The sequence below is a fragment of the Elephantulus edwardii genome, unplaced genomic scaffold (assembly GCF_000299155.1).
Source record: "Elephantulus edwardii isolate Elephantulus edwardi_28Jun2011 unplaced genomic scaffold, EleEdw1.0 scaffold00095, whole genome shotgun sequence".
NCBI classification, from domain to species: domain Eukaryota; kingdom Metazoa; phylum Chordata; class Mammalia; order Macroscelidea; family Macroscelididae; genus Elephantulus; species Elephantulus edwardii.
Genome location: NW_006399845.1, coordinates 11,141,644 through 11,152,907, shown reverse-complemented (window position 1 = coordinate 11,152,907; position 11,264 = coordinate 11,141,644). Strand labels below are relative to the sequence as shown.

The following is an 11,264-nucleotide window of genomic DNA, read 5'->3' as shown; positions in this document are numbered from 1 at the left end:
GTAGAAATTATCTAAGAATATCATTAAAATCACACACAAGCATTGGAAGAATCTGTCCTGAAACACAATGTATTAGAATTTTATAAATAAACTAGTATAATAATAAAAACAAACATAAAGGGGGAATGATCACACTCAAGCAAGATTCTGCTGAAAATTATCCTTAAATGACTACAACAGTACATCAACAGGGAACTGTCAGATTTTCAGACTTGGTTTAGAAGAGGCCGTGGTACTAGGGATATTGTAACTAATGTTAGACGGATCTTGGCTGAAAGCAGAGAATACTAGAGAAATGTCTATCTGTGCTTCATTGACTATGCAAAGGTGTTTGTGTGGATAACAACAAATTGTGGTCGACTCTGAGAATGAGGATCTTAGAACACTTGATTGTTCTTATGTGACACTTGGACCAGGAGACTGTTATCAGAACAGAACAAGGAGATACTGCACAGTTCAATATCAGGAAGGGTATATGCCAGGGATGTATCCTATCCCTTTTTAATCTATATGCTGAACAGATTATCCAGGAATCTGAGCTGTATGAGGAAGAAAGTGGCATTAAGACTGGAGGAAAACTCATCAACAATCTGTGTTATGCAGATGACACACCCTGATTGCTGAAACTGAGGAAAACCTGAAGCACTTGCTGCAGAAGATCAAGGACTACAGTCTTCAACATGGATTGAAGCTCAGCATCAAGAAAACAAAGATTCTCACCACTGGGCCAATCGGCAGCATCACGATAGATGGTGAAGAGATGGAGATTGTTAACAACTTTAGTTTGCTTGTCTTCACAGTCAACGCACTTGAGACCAGCAGCCAGGAAACCAAAAGACAAATTGCATTGGGAAAGTTGACTGTCAGGGATGTCTGTAGAGTACTGTAGAGCAATGATGTCACTCTGGAGACTGAGGTGCACCTGATCCAGACCATAGTCTTCACAATTGCTTGTTATGCAATAGAGAGCTGGACTATGACTAAGGATAATAGAAAGAGAATTGATGCCTTTGAGCTGTGGTGTGGGAGAAGAGTGTTGCACATAACATCGACTTCCAGGAAAACAAACAGTTTCATCCTAGAGAGGGTGAAACCAGGCTGTTCCTTGGAGACAAGGATTTTGAGGCTTCATCTGACATACTTTGGGTGTGTTGCAAAGAGTGACCCATCCTTGGAGAGGAACATCCTGCTTGGAAGGGTGGAGGGACAGAGAAAAAGAGGAAAACTCTTGATGAGATGGATTGATTCAGTGACTGGGGTAATGAGGGTAGGTGTGTCAGACAGTAAATTTGGCACAGGTTACAGCAAGTTTCAGGGCTATTGTACATAGGGTCACTATGAGTCACAAGTGATTCAATGACACATAACAACAACATATACAATATTAAAGAAAGAATACACTTTGTGGCTTTTCTCTGGAGTATTATCTTACACACACACACAAATGCGCACACACACACACACACACACACACACTTTACTTAGCAGAAGAAAATATGTGATCTTTGCCACCCCATTCAGAGTGCTACTGTATTAAGTCACAAAAATGAGCTGTATTAGCCTCAGAGGGCAGTACTATCAGATTATACCATATGTATTCTTAGCAAAATGGCAACACTTTGATATATAAGAATAAGCAACCAAAGGAGTTTTGGAGTCAGTATAAAATGTACAACAAGCTTCAACAGTACTTTCAAGTCGTGGCAGATTAAGCTGTAACCATATATATTTTTATTACTTTTGTTTTTTTTCCTTTTTGTATGCATTTTCTTTTGGATTTTTAAATTATTTTTAAAAGGAAAGAAATAAAACAAAAAGTTACAAGTAAGGAAAGTTGCAAGTAAGCATTTAAAGCACATACTTGCCAGAAGTATCAAGAATAACTACCATTTTTAAATTACCATACTTGTATCCTACAAATTGATTCATAGTAAGCTTAATAGTATCATTTCAATATGTTGCTTTTACTTTTGTACTCTTGTCTTTTCATTGCTCTTCAATCAGCAATGAAAATTTAAGGAATATCCCAATAGCACTTGGAACCGTGCATTCCCATATTCTGCAAGAATTTTCTTTTATAATTACTTTAAAACAAACAAATTAAGTTGGGAGTGTTTGTAGATGTTTCACACAAAAAGGGGAGCCCCTGGGACAAGGCAAATTAGCACATACTTCTGTGTCAGGTGATGTTAATCAATAACACTAAGATCCACTGCCATCATGTTGACACTGACTCACAGCAAGCCTGTGAAACACACTAGAATGATCCATTGTTTTGTTTTGTTTTTTATTTTATACTGGCTTATTTACAAACTTCAGACACATTATTTTCAATATCAGATCTCTCCCATTTCCTTCACCACCCCCACCCATCAAATTGTGTGACCCTATGATTAACTGCACCTCCCCCCCCATCTTCACTCCTCTGCTCCCACCCTCCTTGGATCCTCATATATGTTCTACAATAATGGTTTTATACAGTATTTGTCCTTATGGGACTGTTAGTTCACTCAGCATAATGCTCTTCAATTCCTCCAGAGAAAAGGTAATAATTTACAAAATCATTGCTCCTGTATGCTGTATAGTATTTCATTGTACGAATGTAACATAATTTTTCAATCCATTAATTTGTGGTTGGACATCTGGGCTGTTTCCATGTTTTGCTATGGTGAGTAATGCTGCTATGAACATTGGTGTACTAAGTGTCTGTTCTTATTTTCTTGAAGTATTCCAAGCAGTGGAATAGCTGGGTCATATGGAACTTCTATGTTGAGCTTTTTGGGGAAGTGCCAAACTGCCTTCCAGAGTGATTGTACCATTTTACAATCCCACGAACAAGGTATAAGAGTCCCTATCTCACCACATCCTCTCCAACATTTATTACTTGCCCATTGTTGTTGTTGAGTAGAGTCTGACCCTAGAGTGGGTTTTCAGAGGCAGTTAATCACACAAGAGGAGATTGTTCATCTTTCTCTCATGGAGCAGCTGGTGGCTTTGAACTGTGTGCCTTCAGGATTACAGCACATCTTGCCACTAGACCACCAGAGCTCCCATGTTGTCATTATTATGTGCCATTGAGTTGCTTGTGACTCATAGTGACCCTATGTAGAACAGCTCTGAACCCTGCTCTATCTTGAGCCAAGCTCATTCTCTGACACATTTACTGCCATTACCCCAGTCACTGAGACAATCCATCTCATTCAGGGTCTTCCTCTCCTGTGCTGTTGCTCCAGCCTTCCAAGCATGATGGGTAACAGCTCCCATAAATCTTTACAGAAGCAAACTCCTGAGGGAGCTGGGTGGATTTGAACTGCCAAGCTTTTGATTGGCAATCAAATGCTTTAATCACTGCACAATCAAGGTTCCTTCTAGGATGGCAGGTTGATGTTGCTGTTATGTACCAGTAAATTGAAACCAAGTCATAGTTGATGCTCCAGCAGGTTTTGAGAGGCTGTAAATCTCACAGGAAAAGAACAGTTGGTAGATTCAAATCCTGTACCTTTGGGTAGTCAGTGCAGCTCCTTATCACAAGGCTACTAGAGCTCCCTAGAATGGAAGAGGTGAGTAAAAAGATCATTGATACTTAAAAAGATCACCTGCTAATGGTTATTAATCTGAAAAATGAGATCAAGTTTAAGCAATTGCTGGTCCCTTCACTTTGAAGTTACATATAAGTATCTTCTAGGTAAAAACAATTTGGTGACTGTGTGGGATGTGTGTAGGATGAGAAATGAAAACCAACTCCTATGAGTCTGTTCTGACTCAACTACACACAACAACATGTCCTCAACAAAGGTCTTGCTTATCTTCTTAGAACTGGTTCATTGGGTTAGCATTTAAGATGTCACAGAGTAATTAACTTAAAAAAGAAGCCACTTCAATAATTTCTATGCCAACAAAAGAGCTGTCATTGTTTAAGTTAAAGTTCAAGATCACTAGCATAGTCTGTTTCAGAGTACGTACAAACTCTCCAAGTCTCACGCTTCTGACCCTTGCCTTCAAGTCCCTAAATTGGAAGAAAACCAGATAAATGCCTGAAGGACCACTTCTCATTCTAAACACGTGCAAACTTTGTTCAACAGAACACTTCACTGCCAACAGGGAGTTAGCAGAAGTTTGGAGCAAAAGCCCCCAGGCTGCATGATGTGTTGGCATCAGAGTGCTTCCAAATTTTAACATACAAACTGCTGCTGAGTGTTAGGACTGCTGGAAGCTTGAGGCTCCTCCCCCAACAGGGGTGGACTACTCATTTAGCAAGGTAAGCACAGATTTGCTTGTGCTTACTCATCTGTAGTGAATAATTTCACTTTCCCCCTCTTTTCTTTAACTACATCAGAGTTTCTACTCCTGGGTTGTCAACTTGTCTCCCCCAACTCCTCAGCACATTCTGGCATAATCAAAGCCTGTTTTCAAATTTACAATCCCTAATAAAGTCAAAATACCAAGTAAGCAAGGTAAGCATGGAATTATTTATATTTATTTACTAATCTGTATTTACTCACCTAATTTTTTTTACCACAGACATGAAATCACAAGGTTGCTCTGCCCCTGCCTCCTAAACTTAAGATGAAGATGCCATCAAGAAAAATTTTATTAACACTTCATCTACCCCAAAATAATCCAATTTCCCATTCCTAGTTGTTTGTATATTCTTTGCACTATGAATCTAATGCAGTTTTAGGGTTTGAAATGCATATAAATGTCATTTTATTGGGTTGTTTGGAGAAGGGGTACAGAAAATATGCTTTCCTGTGATTCAATTTATTGTTATTTATTCAGTACATCCCAATTTATTACTCTCAAAAAACTAGGGTAAATTAAGATGTCAGAAATATCTGTAAAATGTTACCACTTTACATGTTCTTTAGCTTGTCTTTTCATTCCCTTGAGTGATGGTGGTTTACTCTGCATATGAACAATTTAGGGAAACCAGGAAAGAAGCCAAGAATCCTTTTCTTCTATAAAGGTTAACAATTAGGTCCCATTTAGTCTCTTCATAAAGTTGATGCTATTTAATGAAGAAAAATAGCACCTGGATTTTGAAATACTGGTAACTATACAATTATTTTGAACTTTTTAATGCTTGATAAATGTGCATTGTTGAGAAGCTATTATTTGTGTTGAAAGGTTATCTTTTGTTATACGAGACCAAGTCTAGAATAAAGATACAGTTAAAAATCAAACCTTTTCTGAAACTTTTCAATACTTTCCCCTCAATATTTGTATTTTTATTATATGAAAGTCTTTGTTTTTAACTTCTCAGCTATAGTTTCATATTTTCACCAACTTCTAACTTCCACAATATAGCTGGAAGCATGTAGACAAAACATGTTAGGGTATCATGTTGTAGAAGTCTGTAATTTAAAAAATATTTATATAGTAGTGCTGCCACCTAAAGATGAGGTGAGTAAATAAGCAATTCAGAGGAAATGACCCATTCATTCATTTCTCAATACTTTCCTTACTTCTAACCAGGAATGAATAAACATTTTATTGTCATTGCTGTTAATACAAAAAAGGAGTGGTTTCATAATTTACATAATTTATAATTATTTAAGTTTATACAATAATTTATCTGCTATACTTTTATATGGCAGAAAATTTTAAACCCAAACCTTTCTACAGTCCATCATGATTTGAGGGTCTCTAGAAATACCCTTGAATTTGTTTCTATTCAGCCATTTGGCATTGTCTACAGTACATAATGGGTCATTAAGATAACTAGAAAAAAACAATTGAAGGATCTCTGTGTTAGTGAAGACCCACTAAAGAGAGAAGACCTAGACTTCTCTAGCAGTGACAGGCTTCAAGCAAGCTAAACCAACTAGCGTTTTTGTGACTCGACTTTTTAATTTATCAATTACATTTGTTTCTTCTTAGATTAATACTTTATTAGACAAGCTTCTGGGGGGGTATGGTAAAAAATGAATTTAAAAATTCTACTATTAACTAAAGAAGTGGGTTATCTTTTAGAACACGGTAATTTCAAAATAAAACATACTCGGTTAAATAAGTTAGGGCTGTGATAAAGTTTTCCTAAAGCACAGACTGACTTCTCAGCTAATAGATTATGAAGCTGCTAAGGCAGTTTTCTATTTCTTTCGCAATTTAAAAAAAATTAACACACACGTTACTTCTGTTTACAGTATTGAAGGATAGAGGTGAGAACAAAAGTCACACTGTGCACTGAAAATTTGGCAAACATAATTTTTTTTTTCTTTCAAAGTCTTCAAGGACCTGTTACAATCCTGCATCTTGCCCTTGAATAGCAGTTTATGAAAACTAACTTGTCCTTTTTACGCTCTCCCTCTCAGCTCAAGGACGCATAAATAATATTAGTGTTCGCCCTTAGTCACAGCCCCTCAGAGGGGCCAGGCTTCACCTACGCTGCGTGAGAGATTGGGCAGCAACCCCACGCTTCCTGTCAAGAATCCCTGGGGCTAGAGCTTGAACGTGGTCTTCACCTCCTTTTTCATGCTAATTATGCCCTTCCAGCCCCTTTCGGCGGGTGTCTGAAGGCCAAGGTGAGACCCTCCCCGGAGATGAAAGGCCTATTGCCTCCAGAGAAATCGAGGAGGGGGTCCTGTGACTGGGTGGCAGCAAAAGCAGCAACGATGCTAAAGGCCCTAAATTGAAGCTGGCGCAGGCCCCGTAAGACTTCATTCCTCCCTGTGCCGAGCCACCGCCATCACAAGCCTACGGAGGGATAACTAATTTTTGGGTCATTCCATGCGGGGGTAGCGGAAATGTGGACCGAGAAGCCGCTCGTAGCCCCCTCTCAGAAGCGTCTTGAGGCCTGGGCCGCGGGCTGTTGGCGCGCCAACGGCAGGAGGGCACGCGCACACGCGCGCGCGAGGCTGAGTGTGCGCGCCCCGTGGCCGCTGCCGCTGCAAATGAAACGGAGGAACGCGAGGGCGGAGGGCGCGAGTCACGGAGGGGGGGTATAAGGGGGAACTGGTGAATAGAGCGGAGCGCGCGCTGACGTCGCCCGGAGTCACGCACGGAGCGCCGGGTTACGCGCCGACGTCTGGCTGCCACGACTTGCCGTCTGCGGCGGCAGCGGCGGCGAGCGGATCCCGCAGGGGAAGGAGGGGGAGGAGGGCCAGCCGAGGGGACTGTGAGTGAGCGGGACAGCGGGGTGTGAGCTGGGCTTGCCGGCGGGAGGGAGAACGAGCGAGAGCCGTGCCAGCCACCCGAGCCGCCTCCTCGTCCTCTCCTCGGCGTCCCGCCCCCGCCTGCCAGCCCGCCCTCCTCCCTCCTCAGCCAGCCGAGCCCGAGTGAGGCGCAGCTCGGCTCGCGCCGCCGTCCAGCACAGGTGTGCGCGCGCGCGCCCTCCTCCCCTCCCCCGTCCTCGCGCCTGCCTAGCGCCTGCCTCGCGCGCGCCCTCCCTCACCTGCGGCAGGACAGCTCCCGCCCGCCCGGGTAAGCCCCTCGCGACCTTCCTTGCTCCACTGCCACAGCTCGAGGTGCCGCCCACCCCGTCCCCCTCTAATTGCCTTTCAGTCCGCAGAAATGATTATTGTACCATTGCAGACTTCCCCGCACCCTCCCGCCCAGGGACCCTGGGCAGTGCAGCAACGCACCCCCTTACGCCTCCAAAAAAGAACAAAACAACATCCCCCTTAAAGAAGAAGAAGAAAAAATTATACCTTTACAGGCACGGGTGATCACCAGTGGTGCAGTTTGCTTAGCAATCCTTGAGCCTCATTTCCCTCCGGCCACCTTCGCCCCAGGGCCTGGGACAGTGCGCCAGACGCGCGGGCACTCCCTGCACAGCAATCCTGGCGGGAGGGGGAAGAAAGGAGGGTTCTGTAATCTAGGCTCCACTAACAACCCCTCTTCTTCTCTATCCAGCCGCCTCCCCCAAAATGCACGCACCCGCCCAGGATACGTTGTAAAAATAATACATTGGTGCTGACATCGCAGATGATGCCAGGCCCAAGGATGGTGAACCTAACAGGCCGTTTTTGCTACCCCAAGGCGCTAGGTCAGCTCAACTGCCTCCTCTGCCTTTGTCCAGGGACAAAAGGAACGGATGTGAAGCTAGAGAATCGTCCCTTTGAGGGACACTGGGCCCCTGAGGCCGGCTAAGATGTCTGTAGAAGAAGGGACCCCGCAGATATATCGGCCATGAGCCTGAACTTGAATAGAGATCCAAGGACCGGCTCAGGCAACTTTTTTTGGTTCGGAACTATATACCCTTGAATAAATGCCACCTCCCTTTCCCCGGGTCCCTGCGGGACCCTCATGTGAGTTCTGATTCGTTTTGGTGTGGGCCCCTTGCGTTTCTTTGGGGCCAAGCTTTTGGACAGCTTTTTGCCGTGGTGTCTATGCTTGTGTCCTGCGTCCTTGGAAGGGTGGTCTAGGTGCTTTATAGTAGGTTGAATTTGACGTGACATTTTTGGTAGACTGTCAGAAGGGGGAGAAAAAGATCTTTGAGTTACTTCAAGACCCCTACTGCTCTCTGCCCAAACTGACGTTTACGAATTGAATTGCGGCTTTGGAAATTGGAGTGTTGATTAGAGTATAGAGTGAGTCTCTGGCTTCATTCCTTTGAGTACTAGTGAAAACCATTTAAATTTCTGGAGAAAGCTATTAGCACTCAAATTGGTTCTGTTTGGACCTTTTAGAAACATGGAATGTCGGGTTATTTGAATATTTTATCGAATTTTAAGCTTTCGCTACATGTAGTTAACTTTTCTTCAAATGCTTAAAAGGAACGTATTTTGTGAGAGAGGATTCTGTCACATGGATTGTTCTGTTCCAATTTTAAATGTTTAATTGATATATTTAACTCTGAACATTAAAATATCAATGAAGAAGCATAAGTGAAAAGAATATGGCTAAAGAATAAAGCTATAGCAAGGAGGAAGACTTTTTGGAGTGGTGAAATTCTGTTAGTCTTTGTTGTTAAATGTTAAGATTTATCTGAGAGTTTTCTTCATTTTCCTAGTAGATAACCATAAGAAGAAATGGGCAGTCTCCACTTTGAACGCTTTGAGTACAACATTTCATTTAGTTTCAATGATTTGGGTATTGTCCGGTGTAAGAAAGACATTAAGTAGCACTATAAAACACAAGTTCTAATGATCTTTTTATCTTTTATTTTGGAAATTTGTGATTTTGTAAATTATTAACCAACTTATTGTTTCTATTGGGAGACTTTTTAGTCAAAAGAGTTTAATGTCCAAAGGTAGGTATTTTCTCCAGGTTTATTTTATAAATGTATATGTTAATTGTTACCTTTTAAAACCAAAGCTGAATTACTTTATATTAGAATCACCTGTAGTTTAGGCTAACGAAAATTGAGACACTTTTTCCCTTCTTTTTTGATCTAATGTTTGTTTCTTTTCATGCAGTTTTTTGTTGGTAAGAGTTTGTTAAAGACATGAAGATAATGGTATTAACAATAAAGTAGTCTTTATTCTCTCCAACGTGTGTGTAGTATTAATAAAAGAGCCCAAGAAATCTGGAAAACTTTCATCAGATTTTATTTTAGTGTAGTAAATTTTAAGGAGAACTTTCATCAGATTTTATTTTCGTGTAGTAAATTTTAAGGAGAAGGAAAATTATTTTAAAAAAATTCTTTCATTAACGCAGATATTTTGCTTTATAGATGTAGATTTTATTTGCTTTGTCTTTCCCACAATATAATGAAATTATAAGCTAAATTTTGCAAGTATTGAAAATAAAGTGAAACAGCTGAACATGAAACCAGACTTTTCACTGACCAAGTTAGCATGCTGCTTGGGTAATCAGCATATGGCTCACAAATTTTCTAATGGATTTTCGATGCTAGCATGAAAATCTTATTTTGAAATTCTATTTAGAAATGTAGATTTTTTTTTTTCTTTTAGAATCATTCTTTGAGTTAATATTCTAAGGAGTCTGCTTTCTAAGGCTACTCAGCCTAAGAAAAACTGCCTTTCATCCCACTAGTCTGGAAAATAAAGCCCATACTTCGCTTAGCCTGAAATTAATTCTCATGTTTCTGTAGTGAAAATGTACCAAATATCCATATATCATGGGATTATTTCAGAAAAGATATTACTACTAGCCTCTTTTGCCTTTTAGATATTTATAAAGAAGCAAGAAAGTGGTATGTAATGGCAGAATTTTTATACATAGCATAAACTACATATTTATGTGGCAAGATCCAGATCTCAGTAGTCAGCTGATTTGAGCTTGCACAGTTTAAGTGTGCAGATGTTATTTAAATTGTATTCTCTCTAGAAATTTCATTGGTTGCTTTTGCACTTGGGAATTAAGGAACTCAATTCCAGGTGAGAATTGCTCTTACAGAAAATCGGCAAACTATCAAACTCAACCCTTTCAGATCCTCTTGCATGAAATGTTTGTGATGGAAGGCAAGAAATTTAGACTCTGCATTAGGGCCCGAAAAGATGGGTAGTTTCCAGCTCTATCTGATGCCCAGAAAACGATCATTCGTACTAAAGAATGACAGAGATGGTTTAGTGGACTCCCTGATTACAATTTCATTGCCCATGTCGCTACCTTGAGTTTTCAGGAGGGAGAAAAGGCTTTGGTCTGCACAAAGTAAAATGCGTGAGGAAGAGGAGCATCCCTTCTAAACCGTACTACTGGAGACTTCAGACTGAGTGCATAACTGGGAGTGTAACCGCCCCGCCCCATTCTGAATGGGGACCCTGCCCCTCAACTTTTTGGTCTTTAGAGGGGACAGGACAATCTGTCCAGGGTCCTGATCCTATAATGTGAAGGCGGAGGAGCTGTTACTTCTTTGTACGTGAATGTATGTCTTATGGTAGTGCGACAGCACTTTCTGAACACCCTTCGCTACAGCTTGGGTGCAGAGAAGCGAGTACAGAAAAGTAAATACTGAAAGAGCCATAGCCCTTCTAAGGCAAAGTTCTTTACAGGACCTAAAGCCTGGGTTTCTAGTTCTCAAGAGTGGGCCTCCCCTTAAGAAAGCCACTTAAGAGACTACTAGACATGTGAAATTGGCTCTAGGGCTAGTTCACAGGATTACTCCAGTTTTCTCTTTGATGAGCAGGATGCTTTCCCCAGTTTCTCCCTTTTTATTGGGAAGAAGCTATGGTCAGCCCAGATGCAATGTCGCTAATAATGGACAGAATGGAACCCTTGTTAAAACAAAAAGCAGCTATAAATACGTAAGAAATCTAAGAAATCTAAGTGCCTACAAGGTAAAGGGCTCTATTAGTAGCTTTTGAGGACTCAAACATTGGCAAGGCTTTTGTACAGGACTGCCCTGAGTTTTGTGATTA

At 41.2% G+C, this 11,264-nt stretch overlaps 1 pseudogene; it reads right to left on the bottom strand.

The window, feature by feature from the left end:
• Nucleotides 1-8,399, bottom strand: part of LOC102872188 — a 52,155-nt pseudogene extending 43,756 nt beyond the window's left edge.
• Nucleotides 8,400-11,264: the final 2,865 nt, after the last annotated feature.